The sequence below is a fragment of the Lygodium microphyllum genome, chromosome 23 (assembly GCF_053477565.2).
Source record: "Lygodium microphyllum isolate KBCC chromosome 23, Lygodium_microphyllum_v1.1.10, whole genome shotgun sequence".
Classification (NCBI taxonomy): domain Eukaryota; kingdom Viridiplantae; phylum Streptophyta; class Polypodiopsida; order Schizaeales; family Lygodiaceae; genus Lygodium; species Lygodium microphyllum.
This window is the reverse complement of record NC_141157.1, coordinates 70,231,138-70,251,040: the sequence shown is the minus strand read 5'-3', so window position 1 is coordinate 70,251,040 and position 19,903 is coordinate 70,231,138.

Here is a 19,903-nt window from a genome sequence, read left to right as displayed (position 1 = left end):
AGTTCTCCTGAGTTATATTGGGACAATTGACATGGATATGTCCAATGTTGTGGCACTAGGAGCATCAATGTTTAGGGTTCTTTGGACATTCCCTTTTGAAATGACCTAACTCCCTACAATATAAACATCGCGGAGCTTTATCACTTGGGGTCACAAGATTCTTGGTTGTCCTTGGCAGGAGTTTCTTCTTTAGCCTGAATTGCCCTAGGATCCTTTTAGCGGACCAAAGTGGTCCTTTATCTTGGAGACTCTGTTTCCAAATTGTCCTCTTCTTAAATCTGGACTGAGACCCATTGATAATTGGCTTTGCTTGTAATACTAAAGAATACTCCCAAGCTTCGACATTTTGATAAAACCCAATCTATATTAGTTGAGAAGAAAAAACTTAAGAAAAATCCATTGCAAGTTATAACTCTTATTCCTTGTTAAAATATATTTGATCACTTGTAAGGTCTAGGCTCAAAATTGATGCAACTCATATTACTCAAGTTAGCTGTAGTTACAAGAGTAAAGTTTTTTACAAGTTGTGTTTCATGTCGATAAAATTTCTAGGATTTCTAGTCATCTTGAAGAGGTGTAGTGGGTTTTGAGTCTTTGTCTTCATCTGATTCTTCTATATATCCAAAGATTACACTTGTGTAGCTTTGTTTTCTTGGAGGCTCAATATCTCCTGGACTTGAGTCAGGGCAGTCTGCTTGGACGTGCCCTAGCTTGTCATTGCAATGGAAGCATCGACAGTTCAGACATCTCCTACGTATGTGCTCTATTTCTCCGCATGTGTGGCATCTCTTGTCCTGATCTCGGGAATCATCTTCGTCACAATTTCCCGATTTAAGTTCTCGGATGATTGGATTTGCTCGAAGTAATGCATCTTACAAGTCTATTGGACACATTGCCTTTAGACAGTGATTCAGAGGAGTGTTCAGGCCATGGCAAAACTTGAATACTTACTGCGCAATATCCATAGGTGGTGAGTATTTTAGTAGGGTTACAAACTTTGAGTAATAGGCTTCCAAAGTTAATTCCAATTGGTTGAGCTTGAAGAATTCATTCATCCTCAAAGTTTAGTAGGTTGGTAGAAGGTATCCTCTGCATACAACATCTTTTAGCTAAATGCAAGTGACAACGACTTCAAAAACACCATGATCTTTTCCACCATATTTGTGCCTTGCTAAATAACTTAAGTTTTGCTATCATTGCTTGATTAGCAGAAGTAGTTCGTGCAGCAGAGAAATAATCATTCATTGACTCAATCCATGTTTTCGTCTCCACCCTGACGTCTATTCCTGTTCCACCCAACTCAAGTGCCTTAATTTGCTTAAGAATGAAATTTTTCTCTTGCACATTAGCATTCGTGAGTGCAAAAGGGGCCTAATAATCAAGCCATACCACTTAGTTTATTCTGTGATATGCCCACGAACCATACATTAATCAATCATGTATCATTATGAAGTTTTGCTCTCATACCAACTGTAACGTGCCTACCTATTAGCTATCTAGGCACATTTTTAGTTGTCCATCGAGAGATGAATCTAAGCGACGCCCCTGGCACTCCCATGGAATGTTATGGGGTTTGTCACCTAGGGTTTCTCGAGTCTACCTCGCAACGGAAACTTCGCAATCGAACCCACTAGGATTGACCTGAAATTTGGGTTCCTACTGGTCAAGGTCTCCTGATAGCATTCTAGTGTCGGGTCCTTGACATCCTACTTTACATAGAGATACCCAACTCGAAGAGATCCATGGTGCACTTGGTTGAATGGTAAACGAGAGGGATGTGCTACTCAACCTCTCTACCAGTAGGGCATAGTCCCATTCCAATCCCTAAAACGGCATGAATCGGGGTTCTAACCAACAATTACTAATGGTGGTTGTCAATAGAATCTTGTGAGGAGCCTCCTAGTTCTCTAGGACCACCTTGCCGTAGGATAGACCCATCAGCAGTTTCGCCCACCCACTTCCCTCAATAGGCATTCTTTAGTTATTTAATTAGGTCCTATCACATTTATGTGTGATATTTAAAATCGATTTTCTTAATTAAGCCTTTTAGGGAACATGTTTCGCTCATGTAATTTACAGCATTGACACAAAAACACAGCAAGCAGTCCTTATGACAAACAAGTTCCTTAACTTTTCTTCATCAAGTTAATCTTTGTCTCCTGCCCATACATGAGAAATTATATATCCCTTCTGCCCTACAGAAGTACCCAACCCAAATAATATGGCACCATAATTTCCATCCTTTATCTAGAATAGCATCTTTCAACACCACAAAGATTGGGGCCACGGCAATCTCCAACTCCGTTCCAGACTCTACAAGGGGTTTCTAGAGCTCCACCCGACCCACAAGTGACCTAGGAGTGAAATACCATTTCTGTGGTTGGCCTTTTCACCACTCAACCTTTAGCTCGTGAATTGAGCAATACCCTTAATTTGCAGTGCGATCTTGGAGATGATCCACCTGTGAAAAATATCCTTTCCTTAAGTAAATCATTTAAGAGTCAAGCACAGTCAAGGTAGTCAGCCTAATATTATCTTCCAAAAAATCATTCCATTATTCCCATGGCAACTTGTCATCATAGACCCCTGCCATGCATTTACCATCAATCATAAGCACTTTGAATAATCATCCAAATGACAATTCAAAATATCAGCTAAATGTAAAAGCATTTAGGATGTTGTTTGATCAACCAACATAACCAATAGTATTTCCAAACAATACAAGAATAAATGCGATAACATTTCCTTCCCCATATTTGCTCTCCCCCTTGGGATCTAAGAGCGATACTATGCAAAATGTTTCTTAACACTTCCTTCCTTCAGCTAAGGCATATGTTAAGGTCTTATACAACTGCACACAATGTAAGTCCTATTGATCACTTACATTGATTGACAACCCAACATTCTTTCCAACAAGTATAATAGTATTGGCCTTTCCTTTGGCTTATGGTTTCCTATTCCTTGAGCTCTATACTTGCCTTTGAGGCTTGGAGTTGTTGTTTGCATCTAGCCCGAACCTGAATAGGATTGATAAAAATAGTAGCTAAAGGTCAGATCTCAAGGCTTCTTAGTTTTAATCCTTATGTTCGTTTGTGCTAACTACGCACATTCTCAAGATCTTGATGAACTAACAATTCGTGATATTAGCAAGAGCTTGTGCAAAGGTCTTAGAGTTTTGAGAATGAATTTCCTCTAGACTAAGCTACTTGCCATGCAATCCATCAAGCGTGCAAATTGCAACATATACCTTCAAAGTGATGAAAACACACCTACTATTGCAAGGACAGGAATACGACAATGCTTGAAGCCTTATATGATGTTTATGAGTGTATTGCATTGCATCTAAATGAAATTAACTTCTCTTGATACATGCATTTGAGTAACATATGTTCCTAGCTATGTCTCCTCCTAGAAGTTATTGTATCCATTATCATGCTCTATCATCAATGATAGGGGCAAAGAAAGGGTTGAGTGTTCAATATGAACTACATTGAACACATCCAATCCTTTTGGAGGAAAAGGTAGCATCTTCTTCAAAAGGTTCTATCCACACAAGCAACCACTATTATAAAGTACATGTGTGGCATGCATTCCAACCTATGCATACAAATCCTTATTGCATATTGTCTTCTATTTCATTGTCTCCTCTTTAGCACAATGTTATTTAAGAACCTATGTTTGTGTGGCTCGTAATAATTTGAAAAGGTAATGCCAATTATATAATAGAGGGAATATTCAAAATGAGGCCAACTAAAGGATTCTAGATTGAAAGGGTTTCTTGTTACCACACATTTTCTCCCCATGGCAAGTGTTGTTTTACTTTCCATAAATATGTGTCCCCTCAAGCAATGAAGATTTGTGTGATGTTTAAAATCATTTTTCTTTCTTTAAGAATTGGTGCTAGTTCTTGAAGTAATAGAACCAGCTAATACGAATTGTGTTTTAGGACATGGCAAAGCTTTAAAGACCCATCCACAAATTATATGAGAAGCTACTAACTTAATAAGCTTGTAGATAAAAGAAATTTTCTATAATATGATTAGTCCCATCTTTGTTATCTATGTATTTTGATATGCATGTTACTTATGTGTTTTGTATGGTTGATTCTATCTTTGTTTTTGCAAGCTATCTACAAAAAGTATAAACTACTATAGTTCAAAGTGTGCTTGGGAGTTTTTGTGACTGTGTGTATATGTGTACACATGAAATGTATCCTTCATGTGTATATGCATTGTAAGGAAGAGGATGTTGATTGGCATATGCTATGTATGTCATGAGGTGCTTCTTCCTTGTCAAGCATTATTTGTATATTCGAGTTTTGGTGTATATGCAAGTTGTCTTGTTGTCGGACATGTGGATTGGCATGTGTCGTAAGCTCAACATATACATGTCATGATACCTTTGTCATCTTGTGATAAGTGTATGTAGGGCTAAAATGTGCTTGCCAAATAGGCACTTAGCCATGAATTTGGCAAGTGAGTGTCTTTTGGTGGATGTGTCATGAACTCGACATAGAGGTATCATTGTAATTGTGACACCCTCCCTTCTCCCTTCTTGGATATGGATGGGCACTTGGTCATGAATTCAGCTAAATAGTGCCTTGGCTTACATATGGATGAATAAGTGATGGGCATTTGGCTGTATATTCGACTGCACAATGTCCTAATGTGCTAGTTATCTAGTATTGTTTGAAGGAATGGGCATTCAGGTTGTCGTATACTCGGCCAAAAAATGTCCTCACATGTGTAGTTGTTTTAAAAAGTGGTAAATTTTTTGCATTTTTCATATGGTTGAGCTATGACTTAATGTAGTTTATGTAACATTTTCAATGCCTAAATGGTATCATGTAATTGCATAGTTTGATCAAGGTTTACATGCAATACCAATATAACTTAAGATTGATGTTACACAATTTTTTTTTCAATCAAAGATCACATGACACACTAATTTATTTGAATCAATCATAGGTGGAAATAATGTTTTTAATTGAAGATCTAATGCAATATATGCTACATTTTCAATGTTTTTCATATATTGCAATCGTGTATTTCCTTTTTAAGATTATACTGCAATTATGTATTTCAATGTTTTTCATATACTGCAATCGTGTATTTCTTTTAATTGTGATTATAAGCTTTGTCAGGTTTTTTTCATGACCATATGCAAGTGCAGGCCTTCATTATCATGCTTATATGCTTGCATTTCCTTATTGTGGACAATTTATGATTTACAGTGGCCCTCAACGTTGCCAAAACTCTCTGTATTTGCTTGATAGAGGCCATATAATCTTGCATAGAACATCGAATATCCTTTTTTTAATAGTAACAATGTTGATTTTTTCATCTTTTGCAACCGGGCATGTACAACCATGTGTACAATGTTGCAATAACAAGGGCTTTCACACTTAGTCACTGATGTGCTCTGGGATTCAGATAACAATTTGCATCTTTGTCGCACACTGCTTGGAAATGCACCCAAGATGCTAGAAGATCTTAAAGAGTTAGCACCAATGTCTACATCAAAGGAGAAGCTAGCCTTATGCAACACGAAGTGGAGAGAGGAGATGGCATGCTCAAAGAGGGCGAAGGACTTGTCTAGTGCAATTTCTTTGCCAATGCGTCTTAAGACCACCATAGATGCAAGTGCTAGTTTTGATCCCACCAAGCAACAAGGTGATTTGTCAGGAGCAGGAACTATATTGTGCACATTGAGGAATCACCAATGTGCACCAACAATTGGTATTCCCTTTGATGCTATCAAGCCAGGGAGAGTTATTGGCCAAGGTTCCTTTGGATAGTGTGTTGAAGCTACCATAGAAAATATTAGCTATTTTCCTTCAAATTGAACATATTGCACAAAAATGTACAAGGGCTCCAACATCATCAAACGACAACAATTTCAAATGGAGTATGGGATGCAAAAAGTTAATGCATCAATTATGCAATGCATTGCCTTTACTTTTGAGTCCCCTTGGGTTACAATATTTCCCTTCTTCAATGGTGGTACACTGAATAATATATTGATGTCACGTCCTTTTAAGAATGTAAATATAGACGAATAAACAAGCATCTCCATCAATGGGATTCAAACCTAGTCCTAACATGGTGCCCAGTGTAGAGGAGATGACCACAATTGTGGATTTCATAAAAAATATGCTGAACATTATTCATGCATTGGTAGATGGGATAAAGACGGACATTATTAATGCATTGGTAGATGGGATAAAGGCGTGGGATAAAGGCGGACATTATTCATGCATTGGTAGATGGGATAAGGATGGACATTATTAATACATTGGTAGATTGCGCATAGTGCCGATGTCATCCATTCAGATTTGCATGCTAACAATATGGTACTGGACTTTACTAGAGATAGCACCCCTAGGATTGGTATCATAGATTGGGGTCTAATGCTTATATTAGGTATGACAAGACCAACCCTCAACTAACAATGTGGGGGGGTAGATTATCCCATGCACATTATAGATGAGCATAGACGAAAAGGAGCATTGGAAAGGAAACGAAGGCCATGGACTGCACCCGAGATCTATGACCCATTGTGCCAATCTACATATGGTAAAGGAGTCAAATGTGTATGCAATTGGCTGGCTCATCATTTGCCTCATTGTGTTTTGTGCTTAGGCTAATGCTTGTCATTACATAGGGAGGGAAGAGATGCTCCAAATAAAGAGATGATGCACCTAATAGATTCAAGGCAAGGGACCGCATGTTGGCAGATGATAGGGCCATGCGAGTGTCATTTGCAGATCTTGATGACTTTTTGAGGATGAAGTGTGGCACTGGTCCAACAAAGGCACAAAGACTACTCGTAGAGCTTGGCCCTATCTGTGAGGTGCCTCCTCTAACAGACCTATAGGAGTCCTCTAGTAGTCAATTGAAATTCATATCCATTCACATCACCATCCCGTCTCCCCATGGGAAACCTTGGACTTAGTTGAACATGGGAATCTCAGTTCTACTTCACAGGGGAAGCGTGGACAAGTCATCCCTAACAACAATCTAACGCCCACCTAAGAAAGACCACTTTGTAATCAATAAAAGGCACGAGTGAGGTTAACACTCAAAAAGAGTGAGAGATGGTGGAGAGTGTAACTTGATCCCGCTACCCATAAGGTAAAATATCAACTCCAGCCCCCTAAAATGGTGTTAAACCTGGTAACTAATCCTACCGATATTGGGAGGGTCACAATTTAATTAGCTCTATCTAGTGTTGAAAGTTACCCAACTTATCGAGTCCACCCAGCCACAGGCGTCCAATCATCAAGATCGAAGCCGCCCACTTTCCTTGATGGGTTTGCTTAGTTTTCTAATTAGCAAAGCATACTACTACATTGTTTGGACATATAAAATCAGCTTCTTTTTATAACTCCGTTAAATTGGGTTTGTTAAACTCAATCTTTAACACATAGCAAACAATTCAAAAATCAGATACTTTATTTCACCATCACTGCGCAGAGTGATACAAAACCATCTTTCCGCAAAAAGACACCGTCCAGCCTAGGATAGGACCTTCCAATCCCTTAGGATTGGGTTGTATGTGATCACACTCTATCCACGATCAACAGGGAATTTACTAGCTTAGAGCCTCTCTAAGCTTCCTTGAGCCTCCGGAGCTATCCTACATAACATGGGCACTTACCACTCGGCCCTTTGCCCTCTCAAGTGCTTGAGTAATCAAAAAAAAAAACACCTACCTCCCTCGGGAGTGTAGGACCCCCACATGCAAGTGAGTTTTTCCACACTCCACAGAGTGTAAGGGAGCACTGAGTTGGGGACCCTAATGTCCCAAACCACCACAATCCACAACTCCGGCCATGCAAGCTCAGAATCATAAGAGCCATAATTCATCATTCACAAATCCAAAAGTAGTCATAACCATAAGACATTTTAACACAGTTGTCAATGTGATGCATAGAATCTATCCCCTTCTGAGTCAATATCCGTGTTCCTTCCTAAGAAGCATTTTATAATACTAACATCCTTTTACAAGTCTAAGTAAGTTCTAACTAATCGTGATCCTTTTCTTAAGTATTAACCTGATTATCTTTGTTTGGCCATCCATCGTGATTATGGTTTATAGCGGCAACCTCGATTTTTTATGGGATGGCTGGTTCCTTGGTTTGAATGGATTCAAGGTTAACTTCCGCTTGTGCTTTAGTATCGTGTTGAGTTCCCTCAGCAACATCAGTGACCACTTCCTTGTGTTGGGGAGCTCTCTGAGTGTGACCTCACTCAGTATCTTGACGTCTCTTGGAAGCCATGGAAGAAGCTTGATGGGTTCAGGTAGCACTTCTGCGTAGGGGTGGAGAGAGAGAGAGAGAGAAAGAGAGGCTCAACTGAGTGCAGCAAAGCTTCGTTGTATCAATAGCAGTAGAGAGATTTCTGCATGGGTCATTGTGTGTCTGTGTGTCTCCCTACCCGTATTTATATAGTAGTGAGAGGGGAGGGAGGGGGTAAATAGAAGACGATGATATCATTGATGACAAAGAGAGAACACTTTCTTTTAGCACTTAGCTTTGACGCTTATGCTTTTTTTTTCACTATTTTCATGTTTTTCTGTCCTACAACTTGTTTGGATCATAACTTCATTATATGAACTCCAAATATAGTCATTCGGATATGTAAAACGATCGGAATCCATATGGTCGACAAGCCTACGTGGGCAAAATTGTGAAAATCTATTTAAAAAAATAGGCAAAATGACGATTTTTGTAAGTCACATTATTTCTATCCATCTTTTGTCTTAGACGACTTATTTTCTTCAAAATAAGTCACAGTATATATTTGGATCCATCTAAAGTGGGAATTTAGTCATCTAAACATAATACTAGAGATTTCGAACTATTCTAATAAACCAATCCTGCTTCTTGTAAATCTTGTAGAGATTCTATAGAGGTTACTAACTAAAGTAAAAACTAACTAACATTAATAACTAAAAATTTCTATTTAATTAAAAATATTTTATTAAAAAAATCGAGAGTCGTAAATCGATATTTTTCTTTGATTGACAAGGACTATAGCCACCGTTCACGGAAGTTACAACATGAACGAGAGTTATGAGCCATATTAATCACTAGTATTAATATGTATAGTATGTATGGTCCAAAAATATTAGATTTTTGGGCAGAACTAGCATATTTTAGGTATTATCCTAATAAAAAGATGTGGAGATTTCTAGAACTAGATGCCATTTTAAAAAAGTCAAGTGATATTTTAGTTAGTTTTGAAAATTTAATACAAAAAATAGGGATTTGCGAAATCGCGTGCGCTGCGATTGCAATCTACAAACAAAAAACAACACTTTGAACATGGAGAAGAAGGAGTGAACTGAAAGATTTCTAATCAAGTGTCTTGGGGTATTACCCCCTTTCCGAGCCAATGGAACCATCAGATTTATGATTTGAGTATTAGATCACTGATTTTTCCAAGATCCCCTCCACAAAGAGCTCTTCTTCTCAGCCACAACCCTTCTTCTCTAATTCACTATAAATATGAGGCATGGGAGATACAAGAAGCACAAGGAGACCCCGAGAGGCTGTGAGAGAGAGGTAGAGAGAAGGATACCCCACCAAGAGATTGTGAGAAGGAGCTTGAGAAGAGAGAGAGAGAGAGAGAGAGAGAGAGAGAGAGAGAGAGAGAGAGAGAGAGAGAGAGAGAGAGAGAGAGAGGAGTTACCCTAAGAGGCTACAAGGGAGAGAGCTGGCTCAATTCCCCCTATCTTGATCTTCGATTTAGCCATCTTCTCTTATGCTCTCCCATCTCGAATCTATTCTGCCTTCTTTATCTCTTGAATCTACTTGCGAACAATGGCCTCCAAGTGATAAATATTGCGTGCGAATGGAAATCCTACAACCAACAATGAAGCTTTCAAATAAAAACTGCAGAATCTCGATAGCATTTATAGGAAGCAAGACTGGTTTACTAGAATATTTTGAAATCTCTAATATCATGTTTAGATGACTAAATTTTCACTTTACATGGATCCAAATTTGTAACTTAATTTGAAGAGAATAAGTCGTCCAAGACAAAAGATGGATTAAAATAATGTAACTTACAAAAATTGTTATTTATGCCTATTTTTTATTATAGATTTTCACAATTATGCCTGCACTAGCTTGTCAACCGGATGTATTCTGATTGTTTTAAGTACCCTAATGACTATATTTGGAGTTCATATGATAAAGTTATGTTCGAAAAAGTTGTAAGATAGAAAAAAACGAAAATAGTGAAAAAAAAAGCATAAGCTTTAAAGCTAAGTGCTGAAAGAAAGTGTTCTCTCTTTGTCATCGATGATGTCATTGTCCTCTCTTTACCCCTCCCCTCTCTCACTACAATATAAACAAGGGTAGGGAGACACAGACACACAACGACCCATGTAGAAGTCTCTCTGTTGCTATTGATGCGATAAAGCTCTATTGCAATTAGTTGAGCCTATCTTTTTCTCTCTCTCTCTCTCTCTCTCTCTCTCTCTCTCTCTCTCTCTCTCTCTCTCTCCACCCCTATGCAGAAGCGCTGTCGGAACCCATCAAGCTTCTTCCATGGCTCCCAAGAGATGTTGAGATGCTAAGCGAGGTCACGATCAGAGAGCTTCCCAACATGAGGAAGTAGTCGCCATTACTGCTGAGGGAACTCAACACGATACTGAAGCACAAGCGGAAGTTAACCTCAAATCCATTCAAACCAAAGAACCAGCCATCCCACAACAAATCAAGGTTGCGGCTATAAACCGTAATCACAATGAATGGCCAAATAATGATAATTAGGTTAGTACCTAAGAAAAGGATCACGATTAGTTGGAACTTACTTTGACTTGTAAAAGCATGTTAGTATTATCAAATTATTTTTAAGAAGGAACACAAAAATTGATGAAGGGGATAAATTCTATGCATCACATTGACAACTGTGTTAAAATGTCTTATGGTTATGACTACTTTTGGATTTGTGAATGATGAATTATGGCTCTTATGATTCCGGGCTTGCACAGCTGGAGTTGTGGATTGTGGTGGTTCGGGACACCCTACCCCAACCAATGCTCCCTTACACTCTGTGGAGTGTGGAAAAACTCACCTGCAGGTGGGGGTCCTACGCTCCTGAGGGAGGTAGGTGTTTTTTAATTTTGATTACTCAAGCACTTGAGAGGGAAAAGGGCCGAGTGGTAAGTGCTCGTGTTATGTAGGACGGCTTTAGAGGCTCAGAGAAGCTTAGAGAGGATTTAAGCCAATAAATTCCCTATTGATCACGGATAGAGTGCGATCACATATAGCCCAATCCTAAGGGATTGGAAGGTCCTGTCCTAGGCTGAACGGTTTCTTTCTGCAGAAAGATGGTTTTGTATCAGTCTCTGTGGAGTGATGGTGAAATAAAGTATTTGATTTTTGAATTGTTTGTTATGTGCTAAAGATCGAGTTTAACAAACCCAGTTTAATAGAGTAATAAAAGGAAGCCGATTTTATATATCCAAACAGTGTGGTAGTATGCTTTGCTAATTAGAAAACTAAGCAAACCCATCAAGGAAAGTGGGAGGCTTCAATCTTGACGATTGGATGCTTGTGGCTGGGTGGACTCTATAAGTTTAGTAACTTTCTTGTTGGAAGAGAGGGAGAGAGATAGAGTGGAGCGGAAGGTGAGCCTCAGCTCGTTGTTGTTCTTCTTCCATTATACTTCTATCATGCACACTGAAAGAGACTTACACACATAGGTATAACTTATTGAATGTCACACACGTGTATAGCTGTATCCAGCTAATGTCAGTCACACACATAAAGATAGATTGACTGAAGAGTAACGGGAGCTTGATATTCTAATATTTCCAACACTAGATAGAGCTGATTAAATCGTGACCCTCCCAATACCGGTAGGATTAGTTACCAGGTTTAATACCGTTTTAGGGGGTCAGAGCTAAGATTTTACCTTATGGGTGGGGGGATTGAGTTACACTCTCCCCCGTCTCTCACTCTCTTTGAACCAAGTGCGGTGTTAACCTCACTCCTGCCTTTGATTGATTACAAAGTGGTCTTTCTTAGGTGGGCGTTATATTGTTGTTAGGGGTGACTTGTCCACGCTTTCCTTGTGCTATCCCTATGAAGTAGAAAACTGAGATTCCCATGTTCAACTAAGTCCAAGGTTTCCCATGGGGAGATGGGATGGTGATGTGCATGGATATGAATTTTAGTCGACTACTAGAGGACTCCTCCATGCCTCTTGGAGAAGGCACCTCACACTATCCAGCTCACCCTTTCTAAATAATCCGCATCTTGCAATCTCTTCCCATATTTTGTAAACATCTAATCCAGTTTTACTAGTCTCCATGACTCATGGTTCCAAAGATGCCTCGAAACATATCATAAATTTTTGTGAAGCTTTATGGAATAGACTTGTGGTTTGTAATATGGAATACAACCTATAATTTGTAATATATAATGCCATCTCATGAACATCATATTCCATCCCCATGCCATCACATAGAATGTAAATGCTCCACATGATCGAGTAATATTTGTATGGGTTGCTTCACAAAAGTGGATATACAACACATTGTAGTTAATCACAAGAACCAGATGATAGGAAAGAAATAGAGACTTCAATAGAGAAGTTACATTCTTACATGGAGAAACATGAAGGTATCATTTTTTTTCTTTGTTTGAGGTTATATATGCAGTTCTTTCTATTGAAAAAGAGGTTGTCCATTAGATGAGGCTTTTTAATATCAAACTCGTTATATAATATAAATCTATTTTTCATGTAGATTGGGATTTTGAGGTCATTGAAGCTACGTTACATGACTTCAAAGACAAAAGCTTTGCTTGTGTAAGGTGCATGTATGATGACATGTGGCTACATTTGTGTCGTTCAAGGTCTCTGACCTATATAAATTTTGATATAGTATACAAAATCAATATTGCACACAAAGGTTTTTTTTAAGGAGGAAAAATCCAAGCCATTGCTCACAGGATTGCGTGGACATCCTCGAAAGGGTAAAGTGCATGATCCAAAACAAACATCTCTTAGTAAGTTCATGGTCTCTACAAAGGCTGAAAATTCAACTTAGGGTGATCCATTTGCCTCATCTCTAAATGACCATGAAGATTATGAAAAAATATTGGTAAGTTTGAACTTGTTATGTTGGGGTTTATGGAGTCACATGATTGAGGTGATCAACAAGAGCATCAATGTGAAATCTTTATTAGATGATCAATATAGTGGCAAACTTTGGTTTTCATAGCCTTTTTACCAAGGAAAATCTGAATTATGTAAATACATGCTTTCAAAATAGATGATTGCTTTCATCACATTGATTGTCTACATATTTCAAATAGTGGGCAACCATTCACAAACTTCTCTTGTGCTCATTACAAAGGTATTTCTAAGATTTCTAACTTTAGGATGAGAGTATATAGAGAGAAGTTAGCCCAAGAGAAGAGAGGGAACATGGGAACCGTATCTAGCAAAATATTAGATTATCTTACTAGATAGGAGCTTAGACAAACAACACTTGTTGCCAAAAAGCATATAAGAGAACTCTCTTTTAAACTATGCAAGTATAAGCTTCGGCTTGAATCACATATTCAAGAATTTGGAAATTTTCATAAAGTTTGGAAATGTCTAATGTGATTAATATTTGGACACATGGTCAAATGTTATCCCCTTCCTTGAAGGTGAAATTTTTTCCAGATATGATATAAGCAATCTCCCGAAGTCCCACTCTCAAATATGGGGTTAAGATTTAGCCACTCGATTAAATAAAGCAATCTCCCTAAGTCCCACTCTCAAATATGGGGTTAAGATCTAGCCACTCGATCAAATCTTTACTCCTTATTTGAAAGTGTAATTTGAACAATTCCCAAATTTTCTAATATGGTATTCTTGCAGCTCTTTGAGTGAAAATAAGGAGCTTACATGAAGCCAACATGGAGTCTCTTAATCGAAGAGATGTAAAAAGATTTTGTAGCAATATAATATAAGCCCATAAATTGGGAAAATTTGATGGAAAACCTTCTCTATGGGACTTCTTGCAAGACAGCTACAAATATGTTAGGATCAAAGGAAGGCCAACGATATAGTGCAAATACCAAAGCTTTGTTTGAGGTTGCAAAGATGTGGGGTGGTGGACCAAGGTTGCATGATTTCCTCACTAGTAACCTCAATGTCCCTTCACTCTCAACTACAAAGAGAGCCCATAGACAAGCCACCCACTTCATACCTAGTATACATGGATATATTTTTGACACATTGCTGAAATATATTGAAAGGAGAAAGAAAAACATAGCATTGCAGGAAGGATTCCCTTTATTTTGGTGGAAGATGAGACTACCATAAAGAAGTGAATAAGGTAAACATACTGCAAATTTTGTTTTTTGGGCTCGTAAAAAATATTTTCGATTAACTTTTAACTTTTATGACATTTTTTGTTTTGATTGTAGGTGGAACCCTAAAGATGATATGCTTTTTGTATTTGATGGATACAAGTCTTTAGACCATGTGCGAGATTTCATGCATGATCAAAGTTGGAGAAGAAAAAGCATCCTATGATGTAATAGTTGATGATTTTGAGACTCGTATCATTGGTGGTTATGCAAGAGACTTTGTTGCAAATCCACTTCATGAAGCACTTTCACACTTAGCTGTGTGGCTATTCATTGCATATGCAATTGATTTGATGCAAGTTATGTCCAAATACAATGGAGTGAAATCTCAACATTGTGGGATGAGAAGCTTGCCTTGACGATAGGTCCTATTATTGGACATGCATCAAACGGAGATAGTCAATGAAGAAAACTAATGTTAGTTGATTATGTTCACAAACATGGCGCCATATACAAGATTGAATGGGATAGATGACCTCTCTCAGCAAAATTATCAAATGGAGAGGTTTTGGGTCTACATGATCAATATTTTATACATAATGGACAAAAGCTTGTCAATATTCTTGACAAACCAAAGCATCAACTAGCTCTTGGTGATGTTTGGGTTACCTTGAATCATGTTGCCATTGTTTATAATTATTTTTCAGTTTACAAGCATATGCTCAAGGAAGCCAATATTAGAAGAGATGATCGTCAGAATTGGGCTCTAGCACAAAGAATGTGTAGTAGGCAAGTCCAATGGTGTTTGGGGGAGCTAGAAAATAAAAACATAGAAAAGAGAGGAGCACGGTGGGAACACAAGCTTACCTTGAAATCGTAGGAGACTACATTGATATTTTCTTATCTCCACACTTCAACTTGGTGGAGAGAGTCCATTTAGTAGCAAAAGTTGCATTCTTTTTTCAAGTTTGGAGATCTTGGATTATGAAACAGGTCACATATACATTGTAAATAATAATAATTAGTAAGGAGGCATTCCTAGATGTACAACTCTCGTGTCACTTTGTTGTACTACTCATAAAATATTTTAAAGACTTTCATTCAAATAAGATGCTTCCAATACATTTAATTGGATCTAATGAAATTGAAATCTTCTTTAGCAATGATGGGAGCATGATTGGGCAAGAGCGCACTTATGAGTTGTTGGGCATGCTACATAGTATAGGGATCTTGAATAGGCTTTCATGTTAAGCAAGATGTACACACCACTAGCATGACTTGACAAAGTGGTGTATGCTCAATGAAGACCGATCAAATCATCTTATAAGCATCCAAGAGCAGACATGGAGGCATCTACCAAGAAAATATCATAGTCAAGAACGTGTAAGAGATCCCAGTTTCAAATCTCAAGTAATAGCTCAAATGCATAACCTGCAAGCTTTGGGTAAATCCAAGACCATAAGTATAAAGCTCCCACTGTCACAAAATTTGATGGAAAATGAGCAATCAAGCTCATAGATAGCATGTAAATGCATAAGATATCTCATAGCCAAGACCATACATCATGAGAGCACCAAGAGCATGTATGTGGTCAAGCATTTGATAACATCCAAGTACATCATGTACAAACCCAAGTCAATCTCTAACAAGCCAAGAAACATCCAAAAGAGGTTCCAAAGTATCGAAGTACAAGCCCAACTGAAGCTCCAAGTAGCAAAGAAGCTCAAACAATGTAGGTAGCATGCATCACTGATATATGCTTCAAAGCATGTACCAACGGGTCATGCTCCTATGCCTCAAATGAGACCTTTGTGTAGTGCCAATGGTCTAAAGAGGGAGGTTCTGGAGATGAAAGCCACATTTTTGACATGTTGAGAAAATAGCACAACCTACTAAAATCATGTTTTTGATGTTATTGAGGGAGCTAGGCACTACTTGATGGTTAGGGAGCTTCTATGGCTCTCAAAGAAGCTTCCCAAGAGGCCTAAGTAGGTGGAGGTGAGAGCTATGGCGGATGGAGCAAGAGCAAATGTGAAATACGCGGGATCTAGAGCATGGCAGATGTGGAAGCTATGGAGGTTGAAAGAGAAAAAAGAAACTCATGAAGACATTGACCCTGCCTAGGACAAATTGTTAGAAGTGAATTAGTTCCAAGATTGAGACTTGGACTCATAAACCCAATCTTGTGTATTGACAGTGACATGACACTTTACTGGAAAGAAAAGAGTACTATCATTGCATTAGAAAAAAAGTGCAAGTACAATGCTTTATAGGAATTGAGTGGTGGTACTTTCTCCTACTGTGCATATGGGATTTTGGTCATGAGCCCTCACTGCTTCTCACAAAGGGACTAAAGTAGGTGTGATTGCAAATATCTCAACACCCCTCCTCAATCACAACCAAAAGTACAAAGTGTGTAGAGGCTTTAGTGAAAGCAACACCTGCAAAGTGTGGGCACACCATAAACATGGCAAAAACACCAGAGGCTGTCGCAAAAAAGGCTAAGTGTGGATACCACAAACATGATGGACATCCAAAGGCTGTAACAGGGACCTCACAAAGTGTATAGAGGCTATAGTACAAGGATAACTGAGGAGTTTACAAGTTTATGTTTGAGGCATTAGGGCTAGGAAAGGCAAAACTAAAAAAGTCTATCTGAATAGAAGGACTGATGAGGTTTGTCCTTCTCCTGGTGGTCTTCTTCTTCTTCTTCTTCTTCCTTTACTCCATTTTCTTCTTCTTCTTCTTTGACTGCAACTAGATAGACCTTTTGGGACCTCTTTTTGGTGTGGCAAAACTTCTTGGTGTGTCCGGTCCTTTTACAGAAGTCACAGAAGAGTTGATCCTTCTTGCCTTTGTACCTATTGCCAACTTATAATGCATGCTCATCTCTAGAGGTACTTGGTTCTTCCTTAGTTTTTAGCTTCTTTTCCTCCTCTAACAGTGATGCTTGGATATCAACAAGTTCAGGATTTGGCATGCTGATTAAAGTTGTTGATACATTATTATATTCAGGAGGCAAACTCTTTAGTAGAACACCGATGCAAACATCTTCTTCCATTTTAATGTTGATTCCTGCAAGTTGGGTTAGAAGTCCTTCTATGTAATTTAGATGTGTGGCAAGTGATGTGCTGGACTTCATTTCAAGCCTGGAAAACTCAATTAGGAGACCATACTTTGATGATTTAGACTGTGCACCGAACAAGGTGTCAAGTCTCTTCCATGTATCCTGTGAGGTCTCACAGTTATCCACATGGTGGATATAGCTGTCGTCTAGCTCCAGTTTGATAATGGCTTGAGCCTTATCATCGTTCTTTTGCCAAGTGACAGCAAGATCCGCATCACGAGACTTCTTTTCTTTTCCAATAGTAATGGCCCAGAGGCCCTTTTTCATTAGGATCAATTTGATGCAGGTCTGCCAAGTATGAAACCCGACTTCTTTGAAACGGGCAGTTGGAGAATCTTTGCCCATATTCGACTTGAGAACCCAACAGAAAATTAGCTTCAAATGACTGAGAATAACCAGGAATGAGTTGATCTTTGTATGTGCCAAAAGACACAAGTAATGGCAGTGAAGTATCAAAAGATACTAGTTTGAAATTTGATGTTTGTTGCTTGAGTTTGACTTGATGATCTTCAAAAAATCTTCATAGCTTTTCCTCCTTGCTAATTTGATGGTTGAATACTTGCTGAAAACTTCAGATTGGCTTGGTTTAAGTGGTAGGAGAGAGAAAATGAAGAAAAAATGAGCTTAAGGTAAGTGGCTATGGCTATCCTATCAAAAGAGGGACCAACAACTAGTAAATGAGCTCCCATGCGCTCCATAGGTTAAATCTGCTCAAACCCTTTTCCTAAGAGGATTTGTACTCATTGTGCTCCAGTTGAGAGATCTAAGCCTTCAAAGTGGTCACTGTTAAAACTGCACCCAGATTTGGGAAAATGCAAATGCCAGGCATGGTGTGCATCAATCTCCTTGATTTTTGTGCGAAGAAGTTGTGCCTTGACCTGAAGAACAACTCTCGAGAAGAAAGCTCGAAGAGATATGGCCTAGTTGATGAGATATGGCTGCTCCAATAGAAGTAAGTAGGTGCTGCCCATAGACACAGTTATGGCAGCAACTCTGAAAAGAGGCAATGCTGAAGCTATAGTTGCCCAATCTCAATGATTGAGGCGCCAGGAAGGAGCTTTGGAAGTAGAGAAACACTTCTCCGAAAGAAAGTTCAGAGAGATTTGGCCTATGGAGAGAGATATTCAAATTGATAGGGTGGTGTTGTCTATGGCTGCCATGGAAGCTTCATTGAAGGTAGGAATGCAAATGAAGTTGGAGATAGGGTCCAGTACTCAAACTGAGCTGAGAAGAGATGGAAAGGAGCTGAGAGGAGTGAAAGGAGAGTTCGGCTATGCTCAATTGAGATTTGATACCATGTGAAATACACGGGATCTAGAGCATGGCAGATGCGGAAGCTATGGAGGTTGAAAGAGGAAAAAGAAACTCATAAAGACATTGACCCTGACTAGGACAAATTGTTACACAAGTGAATTAGGTTCCAAGATTGAGAAGTGTACTCATAAACACAATCTTGTGTATTGACAGTGACATGAAACTTCACTAGAAAGAAAAGAGTACTATCATTGCATTAGACAAAAAGTGCAAGTACAATGTTTTATAGGAATTGAGTGGTGGTACTTTCTCCTATTGTGCATATGGGATTCTGGTCCTAAGCCTTCACTGCTTCTCACAAAGGGACTAAAGTAGGTGTGATTGCAAATATCTCAATAGCAAGAAAGAGAGAGACTTTAAATGTGGGAAGTCCAATAGTCACAATATGTGACCAGCCTTCCCTTTATTCAAATGTTACGAAAATAGTAAAGAATGAAGTGATAGTGATGGGCACTTGCCACCGGCAGTGTGCAAGTGCCAATACTGTAAATGTAGTAATACACGGGTGGCTAAGCGGAGGTGCCTTTATCCCCAACACCAAGAAGAGCATAACAATGGGAAGATCACAATGCCATTGATAAGCTAGTAAAAAGTATTAGAAAAAATAAAAGCCAAAGTGTGTGGTACTTAGGAGAGTTCAAAAGATGAGAATAAAAGTTGGTGGTGCCTATGTGGAATACAAGAGAGGGTTTAGCCTCCTAGATAGGCCCTCAAGAGTGGAGGTTCAACTTGGATGGTATCAAAAATCAAATGGATTGTAAAGGACCATTGAGGATAGGTAAATGAACATTACTTTTTGTCGTTTTTAGTAATATTTGCTATGTAAATTGAGTAAAAGTCTTATAGAGTGGATTTTTGACATTTTCCTTCATGTTAATGTTTTATATTTGCATGTCTGCACATCATGAATGCTACTAGTGGATCATGGTGATGCATCTATGCATGTCGGAATCAGCACGGACTCTAGCTTTGAAATGCCAAGGTGTTGAGTAGAACACACTTATGGATTGGAGAAAAATTTTGTATATCACATTTTTTGTATAGCTATATCTACTTTGTAAAGGAATACAAATTAAGTTATGTATAAATGCAAAAATCAAAAGCCATATTTTTTCATTGAATCATCATGTGTATTTTGT